Below are 16,837 nucleotides of genomic sequence, written 5' to 3'. Positions count from 1 at the left end.
TGCCCGATACCCCACCTGGTTGTTCCTGATACCCCACCTGGATGTGCCCGATACTCAATCTGGATGTGCCCGATTCCCCACCTACATGTACCCAAAACCCCACCTAGATGTGCCCGAAAGCCCACCTGGATGTGCCCGATACTCCACCTAGATGTGCCCGATACTCCACCTGGATTTGCTCGATGCCACAACTAGATGTGCCCGATACCCCACCTAGATGTGCCAGATACCCCACCTGGATTTGCTCGATGCCCCACCTAGATGTGCCCGATGCCGCACCTAGATGTGCCCGATACTCCACGTAGAGGTGCTTGATGCCGCACGTAGATGTGCCTGATACCCCATCTAGATGGGCCCAATGCTGCACCTAGATGTGCCTGATACCCTACCTAGATGTGCCCAATACCCCACCTGGTTGTTCCTGATACCCCACCTGGATGTGCCCGATACTCCATCTGGATGTGCCCGATTCCCCACCTACATGTACCCGATGCCCCACCTAGATGTGCCCGATACGCCACCTAGATGTGCCCGACACTCCACCTAGATGTGCCGATACCCCACCTAGATGTGCCCGATGCCGCAACTAGATGTGCCCGATACCCCACCTAGATGTGCCCGATACTCCACCTACATGTGCCAATACCCCACCTAGATGTGCCCGATGCTGCAACTAGATGTGCCCGATACCCCACCTAGATGTGCCAGATACCCCACCTGGATTTGCTCGATGCCCCACCTAGATGTGCCCGATGCTGCATCTAGATGTGCCCGATACCCCACGTAGATGTGCCAGATACCCCACCTGGATTTGCCCGATGCCGCACCTAGATGTGCCCGATACCCCACCTAGATGTGCCCGATACTCCACCTACATGTGCCAATACCCCACCTAGATGTGCCCGATGCTGCAACTAGATGTGCCCGATACCCCACCTAGATGTGCCAGATACCCCACCTGGATTTGCTCGATGCCCCACCTAGATGTGCCCGATGCTGCATCTAGATGTGCCCGATACCCCACGTAGATGTGCCCGATTCCGCACGTAGATGTGTCTGATACCCCATCTAGACGTGCCCGATTGACTAGTACATTTAGCAGCAGCCGCCATCAAGGTGTTTTACCTAAATTGTAATAAACTACAATTTATTCTGAAATATTTAGTAAGACAGTTCTGAAGCCTACGTGTCCACATGTGTTTGCCAACTAAAGTGAGTGACCCCATAACATTACCAGTCACTGTCAGTACCCTCATCATATTATTATTCATAGTCAGTGCCCTTATAACATTACCAGTCAGTCAGTGTCCTCATAACATTACCAGTCACAGTCAGTGCCCCCATACTGTACATTCCGAGCATCTTTGGAGCTTCGCCATCGACTTGTGTTGTAAGCTCATACCTATAATACATTTTTTGCCTTTTTTTCCCATCAACTGAAACAACATAAAATCTCAATTGCCTTTTAAATATGGAACCACAGCATTTCTGCATTAAAAAATATGCAACAAAATCATTAGAAAAGTGGAAACGCAAAAAGAAAGTTCAATAAACAGAGTAGATTGGTATTGGATATTTTGATGCGAACATTGTGGAAAACACGTGGAACAACGGCAGCTTTTACGCTAACACAGCCATATAGTCCCTTCTTGTAGTTGAGCCTTTTACTAGGCTGTTGCCTAATTCCATTGAAGAGGTGCCCAGTGAATCTGGTGCTTGCAAAGCTTTAGCCAACAGTGTTAATGCGTATATAATGGATATAAAAAGTCTACACACCCTTGTTAAAGTGCCAGTGTTTTATCATTCAAAAAAATCATACCAAGAGGAATCCTTTCAGAATTTTTTTCACCTTATAGTATCACCAAAAAACTGTACAAATCCATTGAGAAAGAAACTGAAATAATTTTGGGAGGGAAAATAAAAATAATAAAACAAAGATAATGTGGTTGCATAAATGTGAACACCCTCTTATATTTGGTGATGTGGCTGTGTTCATAATTAGTTCATTCCATTTTACATAGTAGTCAGTACACAGGAGCCATCATTTACAGGGATTCTGATGAACCTTATATAAAGTTTAGGTGTTCTAAGATGATTTTCCTGACATTGTCTTAGTTGCAGTTTACAGCAAAAGTCATGGCCCATAAACAGCTAACAACACAGCAAAAGTCATGGTCCATAAACAGCTAACAACACAGCAAAAGTCATGGCCCATAAACAGCTAACAACGCAGCAAAAGTCATGGCCCATAAACAGCTAACAACGCAGCAAAAGTCATGGCCCATAAACAGCTAACAACGCAGCAAAAGTCATGGCCCATAAACAGCTAACAACGCAGCAAAAGTCATGGCCCATAAACAGCTAACAACACAGCAAAAGAATCTCATTGTTGAAAGGAGCTGCAGGAATTTTCTGGCATGTATTGGATGTGTAAGACATGTGAAAAAAATCTTCCGTGTTCCTCATATGTCTGGAGTTTGGGATAGGGTGGCAAGATAGACGCCTTTTCTTACAAAGGAAATAATCCAAGCCTGGATATGTTTTGCCAAAATCAACATCAAGTCTGCTAAAGCATGTGGGGGAACCTATCATGGTCTGATGAGACCAAGGATGAACTTTTTGGCCATAATTCCAAAAGTTATGTTTGGTGCAAAGCTAACACTGTACATCACCAAAAGAATACCACAGTGATACCTCAATGAAGTTAAGGTAGGCACTCTTTGTAAAACCGTGGTGCTCGAATCATAGGATGGCTCTCCCAGCCATATTATAGAAAAAAGGATGGACACTCATGTAATTCCATTATGTGTTTTTATTTCATATATCTAAACAATGTGTACAATATAAAAAATTACACATTTAGTCTAAAAAAACACCACAGGAACACCATACCCACAGTGAGACATGGTTGAGGCAGCATTGTACTTTGGGGCTCTATTTTGGCAGCTGGAACTAGGGCTTTAGTCGAAGTAGAGAGAATTATAAAAAGTTCCAAATATCAATCAATTTTTGTAACAAAACCTTCAGGTCCCTGCTAAAAAGCTGAACATAAAGACTAATTTCACCTTTCAGGGTGACAACAGCCTCCAAATCGACAAAAGAATGGCTTCACCAGAAAATCAAAGATTTAGAATGGCCCAGCCAGAGCCCAGACCTGATTCCAATAGAAAATCTGTGGGATACCTGAAGAGGGCGCTGCACACAGGACAGGTGATGCCCTCGAAATTTGAGTGATTTGGAGCTACTTCAAGGAAGATTCCTCAAAGATTGCCAACTCTAGATGCATCATGTTAATAGACTCCTGCCCCCCAAAAATGAATGCTGTCAGAAATTCATAGTGTACTTTGGAAAATTATTAGTTTAAGGGTGTGCATATTTATGCAACCACATTATTTTAGTTATTTTATATTTTTATTTTTCATTAAAGTTGTTAAAAGTTCTTAATTGATTCTTCTTGTTCTGATTTTGTTACATGATAAAAACCTGACATTTTAACAGGGGCGTGTAGACTTTTTACATCCACAGAATGTTCACATATAATATAGTACTTTCTCATCTATGCGGTTCCCATCTGGCAGAGGATTTGGAGACTTCAAATTCTCATGATGTAAGAAGAAGGTCCCTTTTGTTAATAATATTTTTTATTATTATTTTTGGGAAACCCGTCAAATCTTCACATTATTCAGGCAGAGAGCACGTCCAGCATTTCTCATCCCTCCCTTTGTTTTCGCTCCTAGATGCTGCATAAAACTCATAAATAACTGGAAGTTTTATTGGCAGATCCGCGCATTAAATACAAGTTTACTAAAAAATAAATTACACACTCGTGATGTAGATTGCAGCTTCGCTTCTGCCCCTGACTTCCACAATATACATCGGAGACTGAGCTAAGCATTATGATTTAATGTTGTCTCCTGTGGGGAAAGATGAATTTTTGATTGTCTGAAACTGACAAAATGATTTATAATGTTCCAGAAACTGCGCTATAATACACAGAGCGCAAGTAAAGAGAAGCGGGGCACGTAGACAATCATGGGTTAAAGGAGATGTATCTGGAACATGTTAAATAATAACAGCAAATCCCCGGCATCCTGTATTGTGAGCAGATCCGGTAATAAGCTGGTAGATCTCACAGACTGCACAATGTATCACCGTCAGTAAATATTTGGCTAATGCTTGACCAGTATTGCCCAATATTAATTCCTTCAGGAATAGCTGGCGAGACGGGTGTTTCTGGCTATTCACATACCTCCACCCCTGGGTGTGTCTCTGTTGGGGAAGACCTCCAGGTATCTCAGGGTCTCGGAGGAGGATTCCAGATCAGAACTGCGCAGATGTTTATGAATCAGGAAAATGACCACACAGAGACGTATCTCTATTTGGAAGAAGGACAGTAGAGGTCTTCTAACCCTTGTATTCAAAGCATAGCATTCTTATACAGTTTTTCTGCATTGTCTCTTAATCAACCAATTAGCTTGGGTCTAGCACATTCCCTTATTTGAACAGTCTTTCCTATACAGCAACATTCCTTAGTAAAGCATTCAGGTGTGTCTGGGCATAGACGAGAGTCTATGGATAGAACAATGTCAGTTACTTATTCATGAAACTACAGACGAGTATCTATTCTATTCAAGAATGTCAGTTACTTATTCATGAAACTACAAACTTATTCTACTTATCCCTAAACATAATTTGTTTTGGTTATTCATTCCGTTAATATTTTAATTAGGTATGTGTGGAGAAGCAATACATAAAGCATTCAAAGGACAGATTATCTTATTATATTACACTGAATAAATGATTCATAGCCTAGGCCTTCACATCTCGTGTGTCAAAATGGAGACTGATTGACACATGGTCCGTATGAGGAGGCTGTGTTGTCTCCAGAAAGCTTAGCTTGTCTTGACCGGAATGGTGTATGGAGGTTTGTGATACCTCCACAAGGTACCTTTTGCAGTCCGATATTTCATGCACGCCATAGACTTGTATGGGTCCACTTGATTTGAGACTCTCTGCTAGTTGTAGTGTGGTGCCCTGGACAAGCCAGGTCGTCACAGGTACTACACCAACACACCCTACAGCCCGGCTAGGCACACCTAAGTCAAACACAAATCCTTGTTGCCTTCCTCCAGGGGCTGATGTCCACACCAGGGGGTGGGCCAGGCAGTTGGTCCCGACCACCGAGGAGTTCACAGTCCTGGAGGTGGGAAGAGTTTAGAGTTTAGTTTTGGAGAGGGAAGTGGTAGTAGAGGAGACTGACCGTTTCCGGGTGTGTGGCCCGGGCACATACAGCAAGGTTGGCAGACGGTGGTGACCGTCTGCAGGAGAAGCTGATTGGAGTGAACCGTACGGACCGGGGACGGGCGGTGGCCCGCCGGTTCCGGATCGGGAAGTGAAGAGATGCCAGCACCATCCGGCATGGCCTACGGACCCCGACCAGGCTAGGAGTCGCCGTAAAACCGGTCAAATCCGTTAGCGAAGGGAACCTCCGGGGTTTCCCAGCAGTCAAGACCCGATTGAAGGCAACAGCTCACACCGTAGAGGGAAACACAGTCACCGCCAAGGCTACAGTTCCCAGAGCCAGAGCCTGCGGGCAAAAAGGGCTCCCTCAGCATCCATCCAAGCTGGGGAGTGGGTTACCGGTGGGAAGCCATTGGAACCGTAAACACAACACAGGTGCAGGGAAAGGCAGTGACCATCAACCTACCGGGAGGAGAACAACCGCAGCCGCCTGTGGGACCCGTCCATCCAGCCGTTTGTTTGACCAGAGACTCTGTGTGAATTACTGGCTGAGTGAGTACCACCGTGCCGTGTGGCACAGCACTGCCCCCGCAACCCTGCACCTCACCAGGCCCCGTAACCCGCCAGCCATCCATAAAACTCTCACCGGGGCCCCGGGACAACCAACCCCCCTACCCACGGAGGGGAGAACCAACATCCAGGCTGCTCCCTGTCATCGCTCCCGGGATCCCCGTCCAGAGCAACGGTGGTGTCACAACTTCACCACAACCGTGGGTGGCGTCACGGACAATATCCCCAAACCACACACCAACCCCCCCTTTCACTCACGGGCGAGGAACGCCGCTCGAGTCCCCGGGATCCGGCACACCGCTCGAGCCACCACCGAGGAGCAGTAGCAGTAGCCGGACCCGAGCAGTGGGTGAGCGCAGCGTTCCCTCCTCCGCCCGCGACAGTAGCATGCTGTGATTTTTCCCTCAGTCCGTTTAGAATGTCGGAGGATAGGGTTAGGCCCACCCCTGCATGCATAGCCGGCACACTGATGTCCTGTGTAATATTATGTAAATGCCTTGCTTGAGTAATTTCGCCGCCAGGTGGCAGTGTTGCAGCACAGTTGTCCTGGCACCTGGCTAGGCAAGAAGAAAGTGGTACCAGGAGGAGAATAGGGGTTATATAAGGGAGAGACAATGGGAGGGGGATAGGAGAGTCCCACAGAAAATTACGAGAAACAATCCCCACCATGAAGATTCTGATCCTATGGGTGACCCCTGTAGCTGTGACACGCGGGATCTGATCCAGATTGGTCAACCGCGTCCCCCAAGGAGTCCTACAGTCAGAGGTCTGGCATCCGTTTCGTCTGGCTGATATAACTCAAAGAATTCCTCACTCACAGAAAGGTCAGGTAGAAAGGTGCCCTCAGGTAGAAGGGTATGGCTGGATGGCCTAAGCACGGATGGAGAGCCTTGTCGGTTGCGGTCCTTCTTACGTTTTGGCGTCCTCTCTGGGTGAGGTGAAGTGGCCCAATGGACTTCATGACCCAGATAGTGCCTGTGTGATGTGTACTGATAGAAGGAGAGGCCTAGAGGTGACAGAAAGTGCCCTGGTGCCAGAGATACAGACTGCTGCTAAATTATATATGATAGAAAATATGTAAGGAATCATTATCGGAAAAATACCGATACTGGCAAAGCGCAAACCAAGAGGTTGCTAAAGACAAAGGAAACTATAGTTGTTTTGCTTGTTTAAGGAAAGAGACTGTTACTGGACTTTATTTCTTGAGAATGTGAATGTGGTGTCCCCTGTTACTGATATGGAGTCCTCCTGTGTGTGGTGCGGCGACGGAGAGGCGAGGGCTTAATAACAGGCTGTGCTGTGACCTGTTGTTCCACCTGCACGCACGACTACAACCACTGCCTGCCGCGTGCCCTCCACCACAAGAGCTGTGGAAAAACTCTCAAAGAATATAGATCCAGGAAAACCCCGGAGCTGATTCAGCGTCCCCGCCCACACCAGGCTCGCAATGGAGATTGTGCATTGACTATGAGGTGTCAATCACAGCAGGGGGCATTTTGGACTGTTGGTCATGTGAGTTTCTAGTCCTCTAATGCTAATCACAGGGTAATAAACCCTTAATTTATATAAAGACTAGCTGTACTACCCGGCTTCGCCCGGGTTAATAACTGTTGTTAACAAAATAGAATGTATTAACAAAAATTTATTCTGCACACAATATCCACTGTCCGGGATAGTAACTGCGTCTCTGTTTCTCTCCCATTCTCTGTCTGTCTCCCCCTCTGTATATATCTCTCTGTCACTCTATCTCTTTGTCTGTCTGTCTCTTCTGTCTCTTTCCCTGTCTGTCTCTGACTGTATCTGTCTCTTTCTCTGTCTGTCTCAATCTCTTTCTCTGTCTGTCTCAATCTCTTTCCCTGTCTGTCTATCTCTTTCCCTGTTTGTCTATCTATCTTTGTCACTTTCCCTGTCTGTCTCTTTCCCTGTCTGTCTCTTTCCCTCTCTTTCCCTCTCTGTCTCTTTCCCTCTCTTTCTCTGTCTGTCTCTTTCCCTCTTTCCCTTTGTCTCTTTCCCTGTGTCTGTCTCTTTGTCTCTTTACCTGTCTTTGTCTGTCTCTTACACTGTCTGTCTCTTTCCCTCTCTTTCCCTCTCTTTCCCTGTCTGTCTGTTTCTCTGTGTCTGTCTCTTTGTCTGTCTGTCTCTTTACCTGTCTGTGTCTGTCTCTTAACCTGTCTCTCTTTCCCTCTCTTTCCCTGTCTGTCTCTTTCCCTGTCAGTCTGTCTTTGTCTGTGTCTGTCTCTTTGTGTCTGTCTCTTACCCTGTCTATGTCTGTTTCTTACCCTGTCTGTGTCTGCCTCTTTCCCTGTCTGTGTCTGTCTCTTTCCATGGCTGCATTGTGACACACCAACATTCCATATAAGGGCGTGGCTGCGCATTCTTCTGAAGTTCTGGCTGCACTGTGGCTTCCAGCTCCATTCACTTTAATGGAGGAAGTTTTTTTGGCGAATAACTGTTAATAGCGGGGTTAAAATTTCCCCTCAAAACATAGCCTATGACGCTCTCGGGGTCCAGAGGTGTGAGTGTGCAAAATTTTGTGGCTGTAGCTAAGACGGTGCGGATGCCAATCCCGGACATACACACACACATACATACATACACACATACACACATTCAGCTTTATATATTAGATTAGCTCACACAGAAAAGTGCAGTTGTTTTATTGTTTTTTAACCCTTATTCCATGCTGTCCTCAGCTTACATAGCATAAACCTGCTGACAGATTCCCTCTCGGGTACTGAGTTCACTAAAGCTTCACAGGAGCCTCTGTATCCTCTTCCATCCTCCATGACGACATCATGGAGCTAGTGGATGTTAGAGACTTTGCGCTCCTCCACCTTCTGTTAGAGGATGCCCCACAGATGCTCAATAGGCTTTAGGTCTGGAGACACTGGGCCAGTGCAGAACCTTTACACTCAGTTTTTTAGCAAGGCAGTGGTCATCTTGGAGATGTTTTATGTCATTATCATATTGGAATACTGTCCTGCAGCCCAGTTTTTGATGAGAGGGGATCATGCTCGGCTTCAGTATGTCGCAGTACATGTTGGCATTCATGGTTTCCTCAATGAACTGCAGCTCCCCATAGATGGCAGCACTCATGTAGGTGCAAACCATGACACTTCCACCACCATGCTTGACTGTAGACAAGACGCTGTTGTCTTTGTACTACTCATCTGGTTGCTGCAACACATGCTTGACACTATCTAAACCACATAAGTTTATTTTGATCCCATCAGACCACAGGATGATTCTAGTAATCCATGTCCTTATTCTGCCTGTCTGCAACAAACTGTTTGCAGCCTTTATTGTGCATCATCTTTAGAAGAGACTTCCTTCTAGGACGACAGCCATGCAAACCAATTTGATGTGCTGTGCACTATTCTCCCTATAGAAGTAAAATTGCACTTGACTTTTAATAAATATGTAAGAAGGGTTTTCTCAAAATAACCTATGCCACATCAAATTGATAGAGAACAACCTACTCATCTTTGGGGGTCCAATCGTTAGGACCCCACAGTGATCCTGTGAATGGGTCTCTGGAACCATGGATAAGGTTTCTATCCATTTTGAAGGAAGAAGAGGGCACATGCTATTGGACTGCTAGAAATATCTGAGAGCTATACTTGACTTTTTCTGTCATACAATTGATGGAGTGGATGTCGGACATGTGCTTGGGATGGAGTCAAGCCCTGTTCCTGGATTCCAGAGCCCCGTAGTGGGGATTGCGTAGGATCCCAGTAGTTGAACCTTCAGGAATAAGTAAAGTATCCCTTATCTTTCAAAATAGAGGGTAATGTCTTGTTTTTTAATAACCCTTTAAAATAATTATTGATCTTTGAGGTCTAGCAATGAACAAAATGCCATTGGGGTTTCATGCCAAAAGGACACATATGAAGTCCCCTTAGTTCTGTATTATGGAGTCATCAGCAGTCCATATATCGCCATATGTTCTTCACAAACTTCTGTAATATTCTGTAATATAGCATGCAGTGAAGCATATTAAGATCTTTTCAAAAGTCTTAGGGGTACTTTGCACGTTGCGACATCGCTAGCATCGGCTAGCGATGCCGAGCGCGATAGTACCCGCCCCCGTCGCACATGCGATATCTTGTCTTGATCTATAAAGAGATCTACAAAGAGCAAATCCTGATTTGAGGGAAGAGATGTCAGCAAGTTGGGTCAATACCACAAAAGTAGAGATAGTGACAGAACCAGAGACCAGGGAAGTTGTTAGGTGAATAGCCCGGGGTCAATGTCCGAGGTTCAGTCACGGAGATGAGGAGGTATCAAACAGTCTGGGATTAAACTCAATGTGAAATCCAAGGGGCTAATCAGAAGAGTAGTAGTAATAACAGCTGGATAAGAACACAGGGGACCAAAATAATATATAAAGCTGAGTGTATGTATGTATGTGTGTGTATATGTGTGTATGTGTGTGTGTGTGTATGTGTATGTGTGTGTGTGCGTGTGTGTGTGCGTGTATGTGTATGTGTGTGTGTGCATGCATGTGTGTATGTGCATGCATGTGTGTATGTGCATGCATGTGTGTGTGTGTGTGTGTTTATGTCCACTAAAGGAATCCGCACCGTCACATTTACAATCACAACATTTTCCACAGACACCTCACTTGACTCAGGGAACGTCATAGACTATGTTTTGAGAGAATAAATTAACTGCACGCTTTACAGTTATTCGCCAAAAAACCTGCTTACATTAAACTCAATGGAGCTGGAGCTACAGGTCATTAATAGGAGCTGTGATTTGTTGCCTATAGACACCAAGGACATTGTTAGCATAAAAAGCTTATGTGTGAGGTAATATGATTTCGGTGGAGAAAGAGAGAGACAGAGAGAGACAGAGACAGACAGACAGACAGGCAAACAGAGAGACAGAGACAAACAAACAGAGGGAGACAAGCAGAGAGAGAGACAGACAGAGACAGACAGATAGACACAGACCTAAGTGAAGAGTTTAAACAAAGGAGCGCATGTGAAGGATCTACGAGAAACCGATAATGAAAGGTGTTAGAAACTGCTCACCTGATGCGGTTGTGCAGAGTATGATGTTAATGCACTGCCAGGACGTTAACCCATGGTGTCCATTCAGAGGAACGGGATTCTTGGAAGCCAGTCATGTGACAGGTCACTAGGGATGATGGACGTCACTGGTGCTTGTTGTGATCTAGCCTCCGTTAACAAGCAGCTCCTGTCGTGAATCCCCCAGTGGGAAAAAATCCAACGAGTACAAAGATTAATTAATTAAATTATTAACGGATTAATTATCAATTAAGGGTTAATAATTTAATTAATCCGTTGCTAACCAATCAAATCACACTGGCCCCTTTAAATAATACTCCCCACAGTTCGCTTTATATCCACGTGACAAATATATTGTGTATATCGAAACGCGTTGTGGCACTTACGAAAGTAATAAATCTACAAAACCAATATATCACTGTGGCTTCCTTAGAGCTCCCTCAGACCGTGCTCTTTGTACTCGTTAGATAGACACAGACCGACAGAGAGACATACAGAGATACAGATAGACACAGACAGACAGACAGAGAGACAGACAGACAGAGATAGAAAGAGAGACAGAGAGACAGAGAGAGAGAGATAGACAGAGAGAGATACAAAGAGACATACAGGAAAAGAGACAGACAGAGACAGAGAGAGGCAGACAGATAGACAGAGAGGAAGACTGGGCGAGAGACAGACAGATAGTTACTATCCTGGGCAATGCCGGGTACTGCAGCTAGTCCAATATAAGCCATACTATGCAATGCAGTAACGACATGGCTCTGTACTCGTCCATTGGCCGCTGAGCCATCCAGCTATTGTTCTGCACACTGATCAGAAGGACTTTATTCATATTTATACATTCAATAAGGTTCACACCATCCCGCAGGAGGGGATGAATACTTCCCTTTCAAAGGAACATCTGAGTTGGCGTGGTGGTGAGCTCCTTACCGGGCAGGTGGGCAGAAAGCTCCCCTAAAGTGGGTGCAACATGAAAGATCAGATGGCCAGCGGGTGTTCTTCCCCAGTGCTGACAGTGTAGGGGCAGCTCACATTGGGCATGCTGGAATTTGGGCAGGTATGTTGCATATGGACAACATAATATTGGCCTGTGTCTTGAGAATCCGTACCATGGCTTTGCTACGAGCCCCCATCTCATAGTATGGCCAGTAAGGAATAATAACAGCAAAGGTTACAATGCAAAACAAGGCTCATCTTTCATTACCTCCAAGATATCCCAGATTACCCCTACCCAATGGTGGTGGTGATGTATCCTTATCCACCAGCCATCACCACAAAGTCATAGCCATCCACCGCTATCACTGCATAAAGCCCTACATTAATTTGGTTTTTACAATTTTAGAAATGCGTTGGTTGCCTCAAACTGCAAAATCGACATAACAGCTGCAGCCACACTGAAGATTTAGTTTCTGAAGGAACGCTGCCAAATGTAATTAAACATTTATTTATAGTTGTTAAGCTCCATTGTTTCCAGCTGATACAAAATTATGAGATAAAGTTTGATGAAAAGGTTAGTAATTAGAAGAATCCTTTCATTCAATGCCCATGCACGCACCTACGGACACGGATTGTCCGATACTTTCATATGGAGACACGGGGGGCGCATACTTCTGAGTAGTAAGAACACTATCCCATCTCCAGGCTATGCCGTCCTCCACTCTATACCGTACTAGCTGATGTGCAGCCACCCAATGGCTGTGATGTGAATTGCAGCTTCTCAAGGATTTTGCGACTTCTATTGAATGTTTGGAGAAAATGTTATCCTTAAATTGTATAGAAGAGAGGGGTGGGCACATCTGTTCTTTGTACTTCAATTTATGACCACTTTCAAGTGAAGAATTTGAAGGGAATTTGTCAGTAAAATCCACATATATTATGTGTCCATGGAGGTCTTTGAAATCGATTAACGCCTTTATATCTTCTATCTGTTGCTGCAATCTAATGAAATAAGCTTTTTAATCCGTATGCAAGCAGTGGTGTGAGGCAGCAGTTTGGGGCGACGGCTTGACTCCAATCGCCCAGGCTACATGAATTACCTGGCCCTTGCTGGGTGTGTGGACATAGACTTCGGCCGCATACTGTAGCTGGTGTTGGCTTGCCAAGACTGGATGATGACTCAGATACACAAGGAGACCAACTACTGTATTCACTTTAATTCACAAGTCTTTACTCGTCATTCACAACTTTACACTCCAGATAGCGGGCACATATCTTCCAGTACGTTACATTTTTATTATGCAGTAATAAACACAGTTGTGTCCAACCTAACTGGGCCATTAAGTCCCAGTGCAACCCGGTTCAACGTTACAGTGTACATGGTGATAGTCACCTTCTCTTCCTGCAGTCCCACGTCCAGTCTCCTCAAGGGTCCCATAATGACTAGAGTAAAGCTTTTCACATCCAAACATCTAGAGGGACACTGCTCGGTTCGTTGACTAAATTTACACACCAGTAGAGTTAACCCAGTACCCTGACGGTTAAGGGCCCTGGCCACTATAGTCCTGCACCAGTAGAAGCCACCCAGTACCTTGACGATTAAGGGGCTTGGCCACTATAGTCTTGCACCAGTAGAAGTCACCTGGTACCTTGAAAGTTAAGGGCCTTGGCCACTATAGTCCTGCACCAGTAGAAGCCACCTGGTACCTTGTCGGTTAAGGGGCTTGGCTACTCTAGTCCTGTACCAGTAGAAGCCACCTGGTACCTTGAAAGTTATGGGCCTTGGCCACTATAGTTTTGCACCAGTAGAAGCCACCCGGTACCTTGACGGTTAAGGGCCTTGGCCACTATAGTCCTGCACCAGTAGAAGCCACCCGGTACCTTGACGGTTAAGGGGCTTGGCCACTCTAGTCCTGTATCAGTAGAAGCCACCTGGTACTTTGGCGGTTAAGGGGCTTGGCCACTATAGTCCTGCCCCAGTAGAAGCCACCTGGTACCTTGACGGTTAAGGGGTCTGGATGTTAGGGTTCCATCCTCCAGTTCTGGGGCCATGCCATTCAAGGATTGGTCTCTAGTTGCAACTCTGTTCACTTCCTGTGTTTCCGGACACTCTCGAGGTTTACGTTGTATTGCCTTCTGTTTCCTTTGCGCTGTTGTCACAATCTACCCACTGTTTTCAATCTACACGAATATACGTCTGTCTCGTTCACTCACAAGGCCTTCACTAACTCTTCTAGAATGAACCATTCTTTCCTTGTCAGCTGACCCCTCCCAGGGTGGGCTAGTCCCAACACTTAACTGTTTCTGTCCCTGTGGTCTGTTACTGGGAATATCTTTCTTACAAAACATTCTAACATGAATACTGTACATTTCACATTCATTACATTATCACATAATACATTATACCTTACATTACACAAGAACATCACATTATATTACAAATTACATAACACAATATTTACAACACGCAAGACAAGAAGAGTAATGTTGATGGACATCATACACAGCAATACAGATACAGAAGTATTGTCAGAAGTGCTTCATATGAGCGAGTGGGTCAACCAGATTCAAGTCTGCCAGTGGTACTGAAATGAAGTTAAAAAAAATGGTTAAAAAAAAAAAATCAAGACAAAAAATCAATTACAAAAATGAGAAATAAAAAAACCTTAATTGATATCACCCCTTTTTACTATATGTGACATCACTTATACAGCATGGTGAAGGCAGAAATTAAGAAAACCCTAAAATACAAACTGAGAAATATTGCAGAATCACTTTCTTTCCATGTCCCAAATAAAATAATGAAAGTTTTTCAACACATTATTTGTCACTCTAAATGGGGGCCATTAAAAATACAACTCATTCCACAAAAAAACAAGCCCTTTAGCATCCTGAAATAGTTTAAGGGGTATTCCCTTCTCCAAGATCCTATCCCAATATGTAGTAGGTATAATAATAATAGTATTAGCAAATACCTCCAATAAGAAATGTAGCATAGTTCTCCTGATTAGCTATGTGCCACGGTCATCTCTATCTGGGACTCTACATTTAAATTGTTGTTTCGTTTCTCTGTGTGCTGAAACATTTAAATATCTTAAATATCAGTTTTTCTGCTTTCCAGCAGTGCTCTGTTTCCACTCCCCCCCCTTTGTTTTTAAGTAGCCAGGCTTCCCAGCAATCTTTGCTGATTATACAAAACCATTTGTATGCTGGCCGCTTTGGTGGAAGGAGCTGCTGTGGATTCATCCTGAGATGTACCTTCTCCATTTCGGTTGTTTTTCCCTGTTTGTCTCACCTACCCTCTTGTTGTATTAGTGCAGCATTAGGTCAAGTGTACCTTACCTCCCACTCCCTAGCCAGGACTATAGTAGGGATTTTTCAGGGCTTCAGGTATTGCTGCTTGGTAACAGGTGAGGAGCCTGTATAGGGACAGTACCATGTAAGCCAGGAGGTGTCCATCTACCCTCTAATACCATGGCCCATCGTTGTTGATGTTTCACAAATGTCTATCCTGTCTGTGGTATTGCTGAGGTGTGTTTTTGTTGTGTGTCAGACATTTGTTGGTCTGAATGCGCCCACCATGTGTAAAAGCGTGACACTAAAGGTCCAGTCACACTAAGCAACTTACCAGCGATCCCAACAACGATAGGGATCGCTGGTAAGTTGCTAGGAGGTTGCTGGTGAGATGTCACACTGCGACGCTCCAGCGATCCCACCAGCAACCTGACCTGGCAGGGATCGCTGGAGCGTCGCTACACGAGTTGCTGGTGAGCTCACCAGCAACCAGTGACCAGCCCCCAGCGCCGCGTGGAAGATGCTTCGCTTGGTAACTAAGGTAAATATCGGGTAACCAACCCGATATTTACCTTGGTTACCAGCGCACGGAGCTACACGTGCAGAGAGCAGGGAGCAGCGCACACTGAGCGCTGGCTCCCTGCTCTCCTAGTTACAGCACACATCGGGTTAATTACCCGATGTGTGCTGCAGCTACATGTGCACAGAGCAGGGAGCAGCGCACAATGCTTAGCGCTGGCTCCCTGCTCTCCTAGCTACAGCACACATCGGGTTAATTAACCCGATGTGTCCTGCAGCTACATGTGCACAGAGCAGGAGCCGGCACTGACAGTGAGAGCGGCGGAGGCTGGTAACAAAGGTAAATATCGGGTAACCAAGGACAGGGCTTCTTGGTTACCCGATGTTTACATTGGTTACCAGCCTCCGCAGAAGCCGGCTCCTGCTTCCTGCACATTTAGTTGTTGCTGTCTCGCTGTCACACACAGCGATCTGTGCTTCACAGCGGGACAGCAACAACTAAAAAATGGCCCAGGACATTCAGCAACAACAAACGACCTCACAGCAGGGGCCAGGTTGTTGCTGGATGTCACACACAGCAACATCGCTAGCAACGTCACAAAAGTTGTTCGTTAGCAGCGATGTTGCTAGCGATGTTGCTTAGTGTGACGGGGCCTTATGTCTCTTACCTTGGGTATCCATTGTTACGACCAGGGTCAACTCTGTCACTATATGAGTGGATGTAACCATGAATACCTAAGCTGCAATACCCTGCATATGAGGTAGGATACATAGCTAATTAGAAGAACTATACTACATTTCTAATTGGAGATATTTGGTAATATTATTATTATTATTATTATTACATCTTTTTGGATAGGATTTTAGAGAGAAAAATACACTTTTAAGCTTTCTTTTGTTGCATAAAAGCAAAAAAACTTTTTAAGTAAGTCATCTATCATACCAAACTTTAGGAAGTGAGTGGTATTAAGTTCAGCATTTTAAATCTTTAGAACTTTTTTTATTTTTTAACAGTAAAATAAATTTGATTATATTCCGATCAGTAGGTAACACGTCAGCAGTATTATCCACTCATTACTATTTAATAGATATTTGCACACACACGAAAAAAAAAACCACAACATTGTGCCAAGAGATAATGAAGTTAATTTTATGAATTGTCGAAACATGTGGCCGCTAACATTATAGATCGCACCACACTTTATGTGCATGCAAATGAGCTGTTTTATGATGCTGTTAAT

The 16,837-nt window shown here is 44.8% G+C and overlaps 1 protein-coding gene across 1 annotated transcript in view; it reads left to right on the top strand.

Annotated features, from left to right (window-relative positions):
- The window catches only part of MALRD1 (MAM and LDL receptor class A domain containing 1), a 746,310-nt gene that overhangs the window by 680,589 nt on the left and 48,884 nt on the right, over positions 1-16,837 (top strand). The window lies entirely within an intron of this gene.

The sequence above is a fragment of the Anomaloglossus baeobatrachus genome, chromosome 6 (assembly GCF_048569485.1).
Source record: "Anomaloglossus baeobatrachus isolate aAnoBae1 chromosome 6, aAnoBae1.hap1, whole genome shotgun sequence".
Classification (NCBI taxonomy): Eukaryota; Metazoa; Chordata; class Amphibia; order Anura; family Aromobatidae; genus Anomaloglossus; species Anomaloglossus baeobatrachus.
This window is presented reverse-complemented; position numbering and strand designations above follow the sequence as displayed.